This window comes from Nannospalax galili, unplaced genomic scaffold, assembly GCF_000622305.1.
Source record: "Nannospalax galili isolate Female #2095 unplaced genomic scaffold, S.galili_v1.0 scaffold957, whole genome shotgun sequence".
In the NCBI taxonomy this organism is placed as follows: domain Eukaryota; kingdom Metazoa; phylum Chordata; class Mammalia; order Rodentia; family Spalacidae; genus Nannospalax; species Nannospalax galili.
In genome coordinates this window covers 691,781-705,619 of record NW_008340047.1, presented here as the reverse complement: position 1 = coordinate 705,619, position 13,839 = coordinate 691,781, and the positions used below count along the sequence as shown (strand labels likewise).

Genomic DNA, 13,839 nt, shown 5'->3' with positions numbered 1-13,839 from the left:
GAGGGAGGAGTCAGTGCGACCAACAGCTCAGGTTGGACCCAAGGTGTGTTGCCTGAATCAGCTGTTCTGAGCCGTCTCTGTGACCAACAGGTCTGAGACTTAGACACACCATTGTTATATTTAATTTATTTAACCCTCCATCCCAAGGGATGGGCTGGAGTTACCTAGAAACCAAGGACCCACAAATGCTCCTCAGGTGTATTTAAATTGTCAGGAAATGCTAAAGAAACCCCCAACTCTTACAGCCTTTAGAAGACCATCAGGGCAAAAGCAGGGGTCCTCATCTGATAGATGACCTGGGGCACAGAGAGTTGCCCTCCTCAAGAGTTCTAGACCCTGCTGTTAAGTGACAGATCTTGGGATTACATCACATGCCAGGGCCCCAGAGGACAGAGAGGAAGATGTGATGTGTAGGTGTCATGAGTGAAGCAGTCACCAGTGGGTGTACAGCAAGCTGCTGGGACTCCCTTGGTGTCCTTATCAGGGCAGGTGGCATCTCTGAGGCCATAGGGAACTCTGGAGCCAAGCCATCTCACTGTGGACCCTCTCTTTGACAGTCACCTTCTCCCACACCCCTCATCTGTGCTCAATCCAGGGGGCCTGGCTTTCTGCTGGGCAGAGCAGATGTGCATGCCCACACTACAGCAGAGGGGTTTCCAGCAGCTGGCAGTTTCCATGAGGAAGGGCCTGGGCAGAACTGTTGCCAGCAAATACATGCCTCCCTTGCCTTCTCAGGGGACTGGAACCCTTTCCAACACCTTACCAGACCTGGCTCCTCTCCAACTCCCATCTGTTTCTCCATCCATTCAGCCTCCCCTTTCTTCGGTGGTCTCATCTCTCCTTCAGTTCTTTCATTCAGCCACATAACAGCCTCCTCCTCACCCCTTAAGACAGGAACCCACCCACCTCAGGGCCTTTGTACATGCTCTTCCTTCTCCTGGAATGCTCCACTCCCTGTGTGCTGTTTATACTCCTGCCATTTCTCAGAAAGATTCCAACCCCCATCCACTCTCTCCTTCCCTTACTTTGTTTTCATACCCAACTCTTACCATAGATTTCATATTTATTGCTTATTAATTTATGATGTCAACAAACTCATGGCTGTATTCCATCCATCCACCCATCTACCTATCTATCCACCCACCCATCCATCCACCCTTCCTCTTTCTTTCTTCACCCACTAGTCACCCATCATTCTTTTAGACCAGACCCTGCTCTGGTACTTGTGTTAGTGATAGCTGGGGCACAAAGATAGGAAAAGCAGTGATCCTAACACTGGGGCATTGTTCTGGGTGGTTGTGAAAAAAGGGTGGGAAGGGGGCTTTGTCAGGTGGATCCTTCAAGAGGGGAACCTCCAAGGTCTGGCCCTCAGGAGCATTTGATACCAGCCTCTGCCTGGGTGGTTTCCTGGCAGAAGTTGGCTCAGCCAGCAGGTCTCAATGCTGGGGGCTGGGTGGGCATCAGGAGGCCTGTGCATGGTTGTAAGCATAATGAAAAGTGGGGTAGGTGAGAGACTGGGGGCTTTTCCTTCCTTCAGGGAAGTGTGTGCACAGGTTCTCTCCATCCTGGGGTGGAGACTGCCTGGACCTCTCCCCTGGCACCCTCCCAAGATACCTGGGGCAGTTGCTACAACCTGTCCCCAGGAAGATGCTCCATTCCTGCCCCTGCGCTCTGCCTGCTCTGTCTCCCCTTGGTCCTACAGGATGTTGGACATTTTGCAAGCCCTACCCATAACCCTGGAGGCCTCCTGCATCCAGCCTGCTGCTGGTTGTGGCTGTTCTGTATTGCACCACAAGCAAGTGGATCTGGGGCGGAATTCAGGTGGGGCCCCAGTTCAGCGGAGGAGGAAAGAAGCCGCAAAAGACTGGCAGTTTGCAGGTGTGTGTGTGTGTGTGTGTGTGTGTGTGTGTGTGTGTGTGTGTGTGTGTGTGTGTGTTTAGCACCAGGCCTCCTACAGCCTGAAAGGGTCTGTGAGGCTCAGAGAGAGGGTGACCCCAGCCTCTTCCAGGGGCAGTTCGTTCTGTCCAGGGTAGAGGATGACAAAAGTCCACGGAGGCTGAGGACCCAGTCAGGACTTTCAGGGAAACCCAGGAATGTCAGAGGGTGTTGTCCAAGGCCACAGGCACCGGAAGCTCAGCCGGCAGGCGGAGCCTTACCTATGTTCAGCTCACAGCTGCCCCGACAAGCTCAGACTAGGCAGTGGGCACCTGGGAGGAGGAGTAGGCGGCATCTGTAGCAGAGACTGTCAACAGAGCAGCCTGCCCAGGCCTGGAGGTAAGAGGCTGCTGTTCAGGGTGGGAGACAGGGGTAAGAAAGGGCAGTGGATATGGCTGCTGGCCCGGCCCACTTGACTGTGACTGTGGGTTCCTCAGGTTCAGCTAATGCCCTAGGAGTTCCTGTGTATGTGCCCTATCCCTGGTCTGCTCAGGGTCCTGCTTTGGTGTCTTCTAGAGAGTGAATGAATTAGAGGCTCTGACTGTTCCAGGGTCACCCCTTGCTGTTCAGAGTGTGGGCCAAGCTCCATGCTCACACGGGGGTCATCCCGGTACTGGGACACTAGCAAGGTCTGAGGCATGTCCCCCAGGCTCAGAAGGAGGCCACAAATGTGGGGTCCAGGGTGAACTTGGACTTTGGAATGTGCATGAGGACAGATAGCATGGACTCCTGTCTCCTGCCTTCTCCCGCAGTGATCCCGGAGCTGTTTCCTCTTGGGATCCGTGGGAAACCGGTTTGGCAGCAGGTCACCCTGGTTGTTTGACTTTTGATGAGAAGGTAGGCAGCCTTTCCTGGTAAGCCAGCAAAAGGACAGGGCCCAGGTATTCTGGGCTCTGCTGCTGCCACGGCCCCCTGCCCATCAGCTCAGGTCTGCCACCCGGAGTGAGGCCAGGAGTGACAGTCAAAGTTGCAGCTTTCCCCTCCACAGTGCCAAAGATGTACCAGGTCAGGGAGGAAAGGATCAGGTCTGCCATGGCCTCTGTGGGACCTTGGCTTTCCTGCTGTTTGGGTCCATGTCCTTATCTGTACCATGAAGGAGGTGGACAGGGACGCAGTATGAACAAAAACACATCTTCTAGAACCCCAGTGCCCTGCCCCCAGCTCCAGTTCATGGCCCCCACCCAGCCAGACGAAGGTGGGTGGCTGGCGCCGCTGCTCTGCCTCTGCCAGCCTGGCTCCCTAAGGCATGTGGGCTGCACAGTGGGCCCCTGCTAATGAGCAGCTGTCACCACACCATTATGCCTCCTGAGCCACCTGCGCTCCAGCACTTAGGGGGAGACCCCAGGGGCTCCCTGGCTGCTGGGCAAGAGGCACATGAAGAAAGTAGGAGGTGTGTGTGGGTCTCACGGGGGGGACCGTGCTCTGTGGGATTTCCACGAAGTACTTAAAGTTTCTAGCTTTTTATCTTACCGAAAGAGAAGTGCTGCTTCTGAGAGGTGGCACAGATCTGTAATCCAAGCACTTGTGTGGCAGGACAATTTGAGTTCTTGACCAACCTGGGCTACATAGAGAGACCCCCGTCTCAAAAAGAGGGAGAGGGAGAAGTGGGAGGGAGGAGTGCTGGCAGTTTTGCAGGCTGACAGGTGAGGAAATGACGATGATGGTATCCTCTTTGTGGCTTCCAGGTAAGTCTCCCACGGCCAACACCGCAATACATCTCTGTGCATATGTATTAAAAGGTGGAGGTGGGCACACGGAGAGAGCAAAGCTCAGATTCTGGACCCTGGAGACTGGCAGGGTGGCCTGGCATAGTGTTACCTTTAAGATGCAGCAAATACCACGCTCATCTTTGTTCCCTGTTGTGCTGCCTTGTGGGTAGTCACTAAACCTTTCCTGGGCCTCATGTGCCTGTTTTGTAACAGGTGAGACAATGCTTCTCTGCTTGATCAGAGGGCAGCTGGCCTGAGTCTGGTGTCTGAGCAGCTGCCACTCAAACTTCATGGGGCAAAACCTAGGGAGGGGCACCATTGAAGGGGCACAAATATGGAGTAGTTGGTAGTAGCTGGCATGGCCTTTGGAGCGGACACTGGTCACCTCAGGCCAGGTCTGACTTTCTAGCTGTGGAGGGGTGGCTCCCATGGAGGAGTGAATTTCCTCTGCTCTTGCACACTGGGGACATTTTAAGAGCAAATCCGTGGGGCTAGAGAGACAATTCAGTTGGTAAAGTATTTGCCGTGCAGACATGAAGTCTTGAGTTTGGATCCCCAACACCACACAGTCAGGCACGGTGTTATGTGCCTATGTCCCAACACTGGGGAGGCAGTGACAAGAGGATCCCTAGAATTGCTGGTCAGCTAGTCTAGTGGAATCAATGAGCTCCAGGTTCAATGAGAGATCTGAGTGAGGAGCTTCAGTGGGTTAAGCTGCTTTCCATCAAGCCTGGATGATATGAGTTCTATCTCTGTGTCCTACATGGTAGAAGGAGAGAATTGACTCCTACAAGTTGTCCTTTGACTTGTTGGGGCAGAATTTTCAGGATGGAGCATCCCTACTCTGAAAGCTTTGGAGTGTCACTCCCTGCCAAGTACTCTGCTCAGAGGCAGCTTGGCCTAGGGAAGTCAGTGACTGAGAGGCTCCTCACTCCTTACCACTCTGGTTCCCCATAGTATTGCCCCAAAGCTCTCCATAACTGGCCATGTCATTTGTGCACACACACACACACACACACACACACACACACACTCTCTCTCTCTCTCTCTCTCTCTCTCTCTCTCACTAGATAAATAAAACAAATAAATATAATTTTTTAAAAATTAAAAAAATAAGGTAGAGAGTGACATAGGAAACATCTGAGCCGACTTCTGGCCTTCACATGCAGGCGCACACATGTGCATGTAGACCCATACATGTGAACATGTACATACGCATATACCTATACCCCCTACATATACCCAAGAGCAAAGCTAGTGGGTAGGAAGAAGCTGAATCCATTTTCTACGTGAGAACATTGAGGCACATAAAGGTCAAAGCAGGGAATTTGATGCCAGACTCCCATGGCCAATTATAGGGGACTTTGGAGCAAATGTTGTAGGAACCAGAGTGGTGAGGAGTCTCACAGTCACTGACTTCCCAGATCAGGCAGCCTCTGAGCAGAGTACTGGATTGGGAGTGACACCCCGAAGACAGCAGAGCAGGAGGGCTCTATCCTGAAAATCTGCTCCAACCACCTGGGCTGTAGAGGGAACCTCTGTCAGAGATCCGTAGGGTCTTACAGGAAGACCCCGGACCTCTGGTTCCTGAAAGAGGGGTTCAGGCTGGCAGATGTGTGACTGGGCTGGTGAGGGCTTATTCACAATGTCCCATCTTTGCCCTGGGCTCAGAGGTGTCTGAATGCTGAGAGGCAGAGGCATGGCCAGTTTGACTTTTGGGGCTTGTTCTGGCTGGATCAAGCCCTCCTGCTAGGTGCCCTTGGGGAGCTGGATGGAAGATCAAACATTCTTTCATGCCATGCATGACATGAACAGGAGGCCATGGCCCAGGCTACTCTTCTGTCTCAGGCAGCTGGGCACCCAGGCATGCCTACCTCCTGGGGCAGCCAGCCTGAACTGGGCTAAGGAACAGCATGCTGAGGGGCCCCTTCCCCTCAGGCAGGAACGGGGGAAGCACAGAGAAGGAGAAAGTGTGTCTGTGCCAGGGCCCAGGCCACTTCTTGTTGGCATGTGCTCAAAACACTGCTGGAACCAGAAGACAGTCCTAGGGGAAGAAACTGGCCTGAAAGTCAGACCCTGGTTCCAGTTGTGACTCTGGTCTTGTCTCCTTCCCTCTCCTGTGGTCAATGAAGCGGAGCCCCCTTGGAGCCTTGCCTGGCATTGTAACAGCTAACAGCGGACCTATTCTGGGCAAGGGGTTAGAGGACCAGGTGGGGACCGGAAGGGTTTCTGCTGGCACCTGGAGGCATGACTCTTCCTAGATCTCAACTCCAGGGCTTTGGAAACCTGATGAAGGTAAATGTGGGCTGGGCACCTGCTTGGCTTCTCCCCCAGTGAGCTAAGGAGTAGTGGACACCAGCCTTGAAGCTCCAAATAAGGTCTCAGAAAACAGTCGAAGTGGACCTGGGCGGGCTCATCTCTCCTCCTGTTTGCTAGGTCTTCATTCCACTCAAGCTGGCATCATGCATTGCACCCCAAGCCCGGGCTTGAATCCCCACGAGGCTCAGCCCACTTTAACGGCTGAGAGAGGCTCCTGCTTCCCCCATCTTGGACCTGCCAGGCTCCCTGCTCCTCCCCAGCTTGGGGGTGGGGGTGGGGGATGGCCTGGGGTGGGCCAAGCTGGCCTGGGCACTGGCACACAGCTGCCTTTGTGAGGGTGTCTGAGTCACATGAGCACCACCATCCCTGTTGGGCCCTGGGGCGACGTGATGGGAGGTGGCTTTATCATGAAGCTTCGGCTGCCCCCACGCTTGTGGGAAGGAGGCTTTCCCATGGGAAAGAAGGGGGATGGGACATCAGGGAGGTGGCTGGGAGCACAGCCCTAAATGCACCTTCTAGGTCATAGGCTACAGGGGTCTGGGATGACTTGGGGGAGGTCTTCTCTCTGTACTTCAGTCTCCATCTCTGTAAAAAAGAGGCTGGCAATCCATGTTGTATAGAGGGGGCTTTGGATGTTGGTGGGCTGGGCCTTTGGCCCTTGTGTGGACTTTATCCTCTATGTGTTGGGTATTGTACTTAAGAATATATAAAGTCACTGGGCTTGCAAGAGAAGCTTGGATTTGAACTTCTCTTGTCCAGTCAAAACATACTCCGAGCATGCAGGAGCTGTCTGACTCCTTGGCAAGGGTGGACACACTCTTCACTGTTCATGAGGCTGGCTCATATTTTCTGTTGTTCTGTCAGACAGGTTAGAAAGGAATCAAAGGCTTGAAGGTTCCCTAAAGTCCCACTAGTCACATACTCCATCCTTCTCTGTGCCCAAGCCTTGCCTCAGGCTTCAGACATAGTAGGCAGCAAGACTTATTGGTTTCTTAGCCACATCCTGGGGTTCACATGTCCCCAAGATCTCTCCTCAGTGCCAAAAGAGCAGGTGGTACTATTTTTGTACTTGGCTGACAGGGGTGGCTGGGTGGAGATACCTGCCCCAGTCATCAGCTGGCAGAGCCTGCTTTGGCCAATTGGCCTGGGCTCAGCATCAGCATCACCCTCTTCCTTCTCTTTCAAGGAAGGACACCATCAGCTTTCCAAGCTCCCCACCCATACCTGGCTCTGTTACCGATTAACAATTCCCTCTACCCTTTCTGGGCCTGCAGAGCCCCAGCTTCATGGCTGAGCCCTGGCATGGTGTTTCCAAAGTAGCCATTGGAAGCAGAGAGGACATATGGGTCTCCCATGCAGCAGGGGCACTCCCATTCCACTATGCTTACCCAATCCCCACCCTGCATGGCAGGGATGCTTCTGATACCTCCCATCTCTCCATTGCAACCTTCCTCAGCCCTTCTCTGGTTTCTTAGGCCAGAGTCTTATCCCTAGCCTCTCTGTTTCCAACTTTAAGGCCCCAGCTGGATCCCAGTCCCTCCCCATACCTCCCCACAGCACCAACCTACTTCAAATCCTTGGAGTCAAACCTAGGGATTCTTAAGCTTTGCCAGATGCTGTAACCACCTGGGCATCTTGTTAAACTCCAGGCTTAACACTTGCTGGGTGTTTGCTGTATGCCTGAGTCCTAGCTGCATGCTAGGTGTATGGCCTTGGCTAAATTACTCCTTGTCTTTGATCATCTTCATCTCACACAATGGTGGTACCACCTGATAGATGTTCCACACAGAGCCCAGCATCTTACACTGTGAACTTCCTATGTGACAGGCCACCATTCCCCTTGTGGCTAGAACCAGTAGTGAGTGGCATTGCTCAACAGTAATTTAATGCATCCTCTCCTTGGACTCATGGAGACTCTAGGGGTGCTGTGGTGATGGGAACCAGGCCCAGGTATCATGGATGAGAACCAGGCTCTTCACCCTGGCCAGATTCTGAATGAGCCTGGGAAGGGGTAGTTCTCTCACAGGGCAGCAACTTGGCAAACCCATCCCTACCCTAGCCAGGTGCCCCATTGGCTCTTTCTAGGTGGCCAAGGTAGCACCTGACTATAGGCTCAGATCCCACCTGCATTGGTGGGGTCACCCTTACCTTTCCATCTGAGCTTTGCTGGCCAGCACCTCCTGGGGGATTGCAGCTATCATGCTGGCTCTTGACCCTCAGAAACAGTGGGAGAACCTCAGTTTCTAGCTGGCTGGGCCCTGAAGGACCCACCTTGGGGAAACTGAGGTCTAGAGGCAGCAACCTGCCTTGGGACATGACAGATCAGGGACTCCGTCTTTGCTCCATAACTCATTCTACCCTTGCTTGGTGGCTCCTGGGTGGGTGGCCATTCCTGCCCTAGCAACAATGCAGTGCCCACAGTGGCACAGGGTAGGGACAGCATACCTGATGTGGACCCAGTGCCCATCCTGGCACTGTGTCATGGGCAGCAGGCTGTTAGAACGGAGGGTACAGATGACTTTCTGGAAGGTGGTTTCAAGCTCCTTTCTTCTCCTGCAGCTTGATTTGGGGTACAGCAATCCCAACCTCCTAGGCTGTCAGCAAAGCTTCCTTTTGTGAGACTTCCCCAGCACTTTCTGGAATGCAGACTCCTGCCACATCCAGCCTCCTCAGCAGAGGCCTGTGCAGGCCAGGTTTGTGAATAGTTAGAACTGGCTGTGAAGCCAGAGGTGTCCTCTGGACTCCTGACCAGCACAGTCACTTCCCCAGCTGTGTGATCCTGGACAAGTTAACTCCCTTTTCTGAGCTTCAAGCTTTGTCCTTCCGCTTTATCACCACATTCCTGGAGAGTATTTATTGAGGGCTCGTTTAGTGTGGGCAGTGCTGTGGAGAAGGCTCGAGGGAAGTCTGGAGCCAGTAAGTGTGATTGTTCTTACTTGATTACTGTCATTATTGTGATTGTCCTTAGGTTGTGAAACCCTCACAGCACTTGTGAGCTGAGAATCATTTATTCACATTCTATGGAAGAGGGCAGACGTAGGGGTCTCCCTTCTGCCCCCTAGACTGTGTAGGCCCTGTGAACCCCTGCAGTGGGAGGAGCAGCCAACACAGACAGTGGCCAGAGCAGGCATGGTGTTGGCCCATTTCCAAACTGCTCTGAGTTTTTGGAGTCATTCTCGAGGACTCTTCAACCTGAACCTTTTGGCTTTGTAAACAGACTAAAGGCCATTTCCAGAAGCCCCTAAGATCTCAGGGTCTCGGACTTGAGTTTTGATAGGTTAAAACTGTAGAAGAATGGAGCACCCTGAACAGACTCCTTGCTGGGAAGACAGCTCAGAGACTCAGGGTCAGCAGTCAGTCATGCATGGCCTCATGCCAGGTGGCTTGACAACCCCTACCTCCTGGTGTGCCTTCCGCTTGGCCAGTCAGCACTGACTCCTGCCTGCTGCCAAGGAGGTTGGATTGTCCTTCAGGAAGGGGCAATTGTTGCCTGGAGGGGGTGTGGGAGGGGGACAGACAACGTCCAAATGACCTATTGCCATGGTAACCTGGCTTCTTTGCCAGAGTGGCGTGGGGGCCGCCCCCCCCCCCCCGGATCAAAGAACTGAGGGGTGAGGAGGCAGAGTCAGCACAGTCCTTGTCTATCCCTGAAGCTGGGATAAGGGAGGGGTGAGGTCCAGGTCCCCACTTGCTGGGCCTGAGTCATGGGCATCCCCCAGGGTATCTGCCTTACCTCCTTCAGCCCTGCCTCCTGCTGCTTCCCTCTGAGAAATCCATGACTCACGCTAGCGCTAGCCAGTCATAGCGCTAGCCAGTCATGTCATCTCCAATGTGGAGGGAGGAGCTGTGCTGGGGCAGGAGGGTGTCTGAGCCCTCCCCTGGTTCCACATAGGCTACTGCCCAGCTCTGCCGCAGAAGAGGGGCTGCCTGCTGCCAGGAGCCTCCCACATGCCCCCCAGTCAGTGCACTTGCTAGTTCTTACACTCTTGTTCACAGGAGACCTGGAACAGCAGGTTCATTTTAGAAAGTGAATCTTGAAAAGGGGCTCAGCTGTCTGAGTCCTTCCAGGACCCTCCACCTGGCACCAGGTACTGGACCAAGGACTGGCTAGTAGGTAGGGGTGGGGTAGGGGTGTGTGTGGCTGCTGGGCAGAGAGTTTAGGGTGTAAAGGGGAACTGGTGAGCTTAGATCTTGGGGGGCTTTAGCTCTGATGAGAATGTCTGTGGTGTCTCTAGACTGGAAGGTGCCTAGGAAGGGGATGGGAATCAGAAGACATAGACCTCTTTGGAGGACTAAGTAATCAAGGCAGCTGAAAAATCAAGGCTCAGAGTGGTACAATCCCCTGGCCCAGCAGCCTGGTATCTGCTTTCTGGGCCTTTCAATCTCTGCTCCCAGCCGGACACGGTAATCCTAGCATTTGGACACGGTAATCCTAGCATTTGGGGAGGCTGAGGCAGGAGGATTGCTAGTTCAAGGCCTGCCTGGACTATAGAGATCTCTGATTCTATTGCGCAGCTAGAGAAGGAAGACGGGGGCTTGTGTGAGATCACACAGCAAGTCCAGAGATGGAGTCTCTCTAAGAGGAGAGAGTTCTTCAAGGGGCTGGAGATGGTACCCTGAATGTGGCTTCCCCTATAGCTGTCTTTGGAAGACAGGACTGCCCTCTCCCCCCTAAAGAGCCAGGGCAGTCCAGCAACTTGTCACTCAGAAAGGAAGACTTGGGGTATCAGTGGGTCTGAGCAGGAGGCACCTGGGGTGGGAGTCCTGGGAAGTGAGGCTGAGGTCCCAAGAGTTCCTTGCTCGTTAACCACAAGACCTTGGGGCCCCAGCTGCTTGGGCCTGATATGACCTTACTCCCCCTTCCACTGGGGTAGGAAACAGGGGGTTCCTGTCCTCCCTACTCCCCAACCAACCATCTGTGTGTGTGTACGACCGTTAGGACCTCTGTGTGTGGCGCCCGTTAGGACCTCCAACAGGCTCATTTTACTGAGAGGGTAGGGGTGAGAGGCAGCAGACATCTTTTCTGCTTTTTGCCTGATGTGGCCTGGGGTGGGTGACATGGGTGGGAAAAGCCCCACATCTCCCTCAGAAAGTCAAGGGAGCTGCTTATTGAGCATTCGTTGAGCTCCTGCTCTGTGCTCCCTACTGTCCCAAGGGCATGGTGAGGAGAGTGCTGGACCCTAGAGGTCAGAGACTATGAGGAGCAATAGCTCTGGTCATCAGGAGCTGCAGGCTGCTGAGGAGTTCCCAAAGTGCAGGCCAGCACTCCAATGGGGTCTCCTCTCTGTGCCCCTGCCCTGTCCAGGAACTGCACTAGCTCTTGGAGTCAGGCCTCATCTCCCTTTGCTAGAGGAGCTCCAGGGAACAGAGCTACAGCCCATCTTTGTCAAAACCACTTTGCCTGGCCTCCCTTTGGGTTTCTAGATGGGCATGGGAATGATCCTAGCCTCCTTGTCTTCGTGGGCAAGGCTCCAAGAATACCAAGCCAGGGGATCCCAGCACCCTGTGTGATCTGTGAAAAGGAGGCTGTGTGGGGTAGCCTGTGCTGGGGTGGCCTGGGCAGTATGTGACCATTCTATCCTGTCAGGGGTACAGACCAGCCAGTGAGGAGGGGTAATTGAGGAGGGAGATGGGTAGACTGGAAGAGAGGGCAGGAGCTGGGGGTGCTCTAGGAGGGGACTGAGCAGAGGGGAGGAGGGCTGGATAGTATTTGAGAAGGAATGGGTGGATGTCCATGGCAGAGGAGATAATGTGGGAAAAGTTTGGGGAACAATGACAGCTGGAAGCACAGAGCCGGGGATGGCACTACAGGCCTGGCATTGGTCACCTGCGAGTACTTGGTGTCATGCTAGAGGGTCCCAATCTTCAGTGTAAGGAGAGCAGTGGTGAGGGGTGTGGGCAGCAGGATGGGGAGGGTAGGAAGTGAGTGCTGTGGGTTTGGCTGGACTACTCAGCTCTTGGTTGCTGGATTAAGCCTCAGGCTTGGGGATAGCTTCCTGGATGAGGGGAAAGAGGTGAATGTGACAGCCCAGCCAGCCGATGAGGACAGGCCGGGAAGAAAGGGGACAGAGCTATGGCAGGGGCTGTGTGTGCTGTGGGGATGGCTTTCCTAGCAGGGTCCTGCCTGACAAGGGTAGGAGGAGACATGGCCCAGATAGCCATGAAGGGGGCTGTGGTGGATGTTACCACCCTGGCCTGGGATATGAGAGAGAACCACCTTGGAGCCCTTGCAGGGACAGACTCAAGTTAGGCTTTAAAGTAGCAGGGGCAGGGGCAGGGCCCTGACAGGCTGGGAGGAAGGAGTGAGGTATTAGATGTGCTGTGGGGAGCTTGGGGGAAATGTGATAACATAGGCCCCAAACCGGGTGTTGTATCCTTTCCCACCGAAGCTCCGCATCTCCATTCTTGTTCTCAGGGTGGCCCTATAGACCCTGCATTATGACTCACAGCAGATGGGGGCATCATCATGTGAGTGCCCCTGACAGCCGAGGGTGACCAGCCTCCAGGGACCCAGCAGATGGCAAGTAGGGGGTAGGGCAGGGCTGGCACAAAGGGGCCTCTCATGCAGTGGGTGGGGCACTGGCAAGGCATCCCTTGCTCGCCTGAGAGCCTGCCCCTGCTCCAGCTCTGGTCCTCTGGCCCCATATGAAATTACTGGGGGCTTCTGGGGAGCTTGCAGATTCTGGGGCTAGACTTGAGCTGCTGGGGAGAGGGACCAAGGCAGCCCACCATCTACCACTGGCCTGCATGGAATGAGGTGGTCTGAGACACTGTCCCAAGTCCTTTTGCCCCCAACTCTCCAGGGTTTCCTGGAAACCCAGCTTGTATTAGAACTATCCTTAACTGTCTATGACCTCAGACTTTCCTGGGCACTGGGCTCTGTGTTTGACATGCTGTGCCCACTTTAGAGACAAAGATACTGAGGCGAGGAGGCTTCTCCAGTGAGGAGGTCCACATCTTTGGGACTCCAGGTCTTGCTGCTAGATTCTTCTGCGTCTCTCATGGGCGAGGAGCTCATTAGGGGGCAAGTCCCTGAGCGTGTGCTGTGGGGATGGCTTCCCCCCTATCGGGGGGTGTGTGCCCATGACCTGGCACTGCCAAGCCCATGTTTCTAGGATACGGGATCCAGGCCAGCTTGCGCAGAGAGAACTTGACTGTATTTGTCTCTAATTGTGTGGGTTTGGGCATGTGCCTCGGTCTCTTTAACTGTATCTTCTTCAGGGGTTACTCGGAGTGTGACAGAGTTAACATATGAAAGCATTTAGAGAAGTGCTTGACTCATGGGGGACTTAGCATTTGTTATACTTACTCCCAGTGGGCAGATGGGTACCCGAGGCCAGAGATGTCACTTCCTCACATTCCTGTTGCCTCTGTGGGAGCTGGACCCTGGGAGGAGCCAGCCTGCTATGACTAGTTTGATCCATGTGTTGGCAGGGAGGCCAGCATGGTGGGCTCTGGGCTCCTGGGCTGGCACTGGACTTGGTAGTATGTGGAGTGCTTGACAATTCCAGGCAGGCAGAGATAAGAACTTTTGGCATTGGCAGACAAGCTTCTCAGCATTAGTGGGAGATGGCCTGGGGTGAGGGGCTTGCTGTCCCAGAGCCAACTCCACTCCCCTGATGGTGGTTCTGTGGCTAATGGCTCCAGTCGCCATGTCTGTTTCAGGGCCTCATCGACTCCAAAATGAATCATGATGCGATCGGAAACTGTCCTTACCCTGCCTCTGTCCCCAGGCCTCTCTGCCTTCCTCTTCCCCTCAGCATCCACCTGGATTCTCATTTCCCATGGGAGAAAGAGAGTGGGCACTGGAGACTTGTATTATGCTGCCAAAGGTCATGACTTCTCCGGGTCTCATTTTCCTTACCTGTGAATGGAA

The 13,839-nt window shown here is 54.1% G+C and overlaps 1 protein-coding gene across 3 annotated transcripts in view; it reads left to right on the top strand.

Moving 5' to 3' along the window:
- The first annotated feature begins 2,231 nt into the window (after positions 1-2,231).
- Adgrg1 (adhesion G protein-coupled receptor G1) overlaps positions 2,232-13,839 on the top strand; it is a 39,448-nt gene continuing 27,840 nt past the window's right edge. The window contains exon 1 of one of the 3 annotated variants that reach the window (XM_017798625.2): positions 2,232-2,274. The gene's annotated coding sequence lies outside the window, so the exon portion shown is untranslated. Of the gene's footprint in view, positions 2,275-9,852; positions 10,078-13,839 lie in introns of those variants that run through there. The other 2 variants (XM_008834884.3, XM_029564399.1) reach the window with 2 other exon arrangements.